Genomic DNA, 2,940 nt, shown 5'->3' on the forward strand with positions numbered 1-2,940 from the left:
CCCCAGGCTAAGGAGAAAGAAGCTCGGATGGGTAGAACAGCTGATTCGTTGAATCAAAGACAACATCCCCGTGACCGAGTAGCCCAGCTCATTGGGAAGAAAGCTATCCTCAAGTGCCACATTCATGGTTTCACAGTAAACGCTCTACTGGACACAGGAGCACAAGTTAGTATAATCGACTACAACTGGAAGAGTAAATACTTACCAGAACAAACTCTGCGACCGCTGTCAGAGATAGTCAATGGGGGTGACTTCAGTGTCTCAGCTGTTAATGGAGAACCATTCGAGGGATGGGTAGAATTGACAGTGAACCTGCCCGGGAATGATGACCCAAGTTTGGCTATTCAAGTGCCTTTCTTGGTGGGGAAGATACCATTAGAGCGGCCATTGCTGAGGTTTAATGTCGTCGAGGAGCTAATAAGGGGGAAGAAGGACACCGAGCGTTGTCTATGTGCATTTGCAGAACTACTAAAGATGGCCCTGGACATCAAAGGCGAACAAGTCAACGCGATAGTGAGCTTCATTCAGAGATGTTGTCATACCACCAGGCCAAGTGACTCATGTAAAGTGTGAGGTTCCAGTTGACTTGAAATGCTCGGAGCCAGTAGTGCTGTTCGAGTCCAGTGAGGAGAGTGCATCATTGACTCAATTAGACATCGGAGAAGGTTTGATGGAATTAGAGGGGACAGATCGGCCCTATGTTAGGATTCCCCTGTGCAACCCAAACACTTGTGAAGTCACTATCAGATGACGTACACCTCTAGGAAGTATACAGCCCATAGCTAGTATTATCGAAATGGAGCGACAAGACTTGGTAAAAGGTGGTGACTTGCCAGTGAGCCGGGGAGAAGAACCGGGTTCCCAAGAACAGGAGAACGACCGCAGGGCAGACATTTTGTGGCATCCGCCGGTTGATATAAGTCATCTGGAAGAAGAACAGCAGAAATGAGTTAAAGACATGCTTTATGAAGAATCCAACGTGTTTGCGCCACGGAGATGATGATATTGGATGCATCCCAAGCTTACAGATGACGATTAATCTGAAAGATGGCATCCCCGTTCAGCGAGCTTATGCCTCCATCCCAAAACCCCTGTATAAGGAGGTGAAGGAATACGTCCAGGACTTACTAGCTCGGTGTTGGGTGGTCAAGTCGAAGTCTCCGTATGCAGCCCCGGTGGTGTGCGTCCGGAAGAAAGATGGTACGCTGAGACTGTGTATAGACTACAGATTGTTGAATCAGAAGACAGTCCCAGACCGACATCCACTTCCCCGGATCCAGGACCTTATCGACACCCTTGGAGGCTACCGATGGTTTTCAATCTTAGATCAGGGGAAGGCCTACCATCAGTGATTCATGGCGGAGGGATCTCGACACCTTACTGCATTCACGACCCCTTGGGGACTATATGAGTGGGTGCACATACCTTTTGGATTGGCTAACGCACCAGCGGCATTCCAGAGGAGTATGGAGGGAATGGTGGACTCACTGAGAGATGAATTATGCATACCGTATCTCGACAACATACTTTGCTTTGGCAAAACGTTCAGTGACCATGTCCACGGGCTTAGGACAGTTCTTAGAGTACTGAAGGATCATGGAGTAAAGTTGAGGCCAGCAAAATGCAAGCTCTTTAAGCGGGAGGTCAGATATGTGGGAAGACTAGTTTCAGAGGATAGTGTCTGCATTGACCCAAAAGACTTAGAAGCGGTCCTCTCCCTAAAAGAACAAAAGCCCGCTACTGTCGGGGAGTTGCAGCGATTGTTGGGGTTCCTCAGTTATTACCGCACCTACATCCAAGACTTTACATGGATCACTAAGCCAGTGTACAAGCTCCTCCAGTCTCGGGGAGCAGTAGCAGCTGAGGAGCAGAATAAAGCTGGTAAAGCTGGGAAAAGAGGGAACCAGTTACCATCCCGTGCGAAAGTAAAGTGGACGAGTGTGCACCAAGGTGTGTTGGAGAGACTCATTGGGGCTCTAACCACCCCCCCGGTACTAGCTTACCCGAACTTTGAACTTCCATTTGTGCTCCATACAGATGCATCCGAACAGAGTCTTGGGGCTGTGCTCTACCAACAGCAAGAGGGCAGGCTCAGAGTCATTGGCTATGGCTCCAGGACGTTGACTCCCGCTGAGAGAAGTTATAGGCTCCACTCCGGAAAGCTGGAGTTCCTGGCACTTAAATGGGTGGTCTGTGAGAAGTTCCGCGATTACTTGTTCTATGCGCCACACTTTACAGTCTTCACAGACAACAATACGTTGACGTATGTACTGAGGACGGCCAAACTCAATGCTGTTGGACATAGGTGGGTGGGAGAATTGGCGGACTTCAGATTCGATATTCGCTACAGACCAGGCAAAGTGAACATGGACGCGGACTTGCTCTCTCGATGTCCCCTCGATATCGATAAGATTATAACTGCATGTACTGAAGTTCTCACAGAGGAGGTGGTCCAGGCTACATGGGAAGGAATTCAGGTTGACCAAGAGAACGATGTTGCCTGGATCGTGGCTCTTAATGCCCGTCAAGAGGATGTCGGGTGCCAGTTTGGAAAGAGGTCCATGACGCTTGACCACTCTGAGTTGAGAGCCGCCCAGAGGGAAGATCCCGTTGTTGGTAAGGTGATAGAATTGAAGGAGAGTGGTGGAGAACTGACACCTGACATGACGCGAATGGAGGCCTCAAGAGACTGTTGTATGAATGGAGAAAACTGGATCTCCAAGAGGGACTGCTCTATCGTAAGACCAATCACAGATCTCAGCTTGTTCTTCCAGCTAAGTTTAAGCAGGTTGCCTTGAAACAGCTACACAATGACATGGGTCATGTGGGGACGGAACGAGTTCTAGACTTAGCAAGGAGCAGATTCTACTGGCCTTTTATGAAGAAGGAGATCGAGCACTATGTCACCCAGCAGCCGATGCGTGAAGCAGAAGAAACCAG

The sequence above is a fragment of the Sinocyclocheilus grahami genome, unplaced genomic scaffold, assembly GCF_001515645.1.
Source record: "Sinocyclocheilus grahami isolate Dianchi unplaced genomic scaffold, SAMN03320097.WGS_v1.1 scaffold372.1, whole genome shotgun sequence".
Classification (NCBI taxonomy): domain Eukaryota; kingdom Metazoa; phylum Chordata; class Actinopteri; order Cypriniformes; family Cyprinidae; genus Sinocyclocheilus; species Sinocyclocheilus grahami.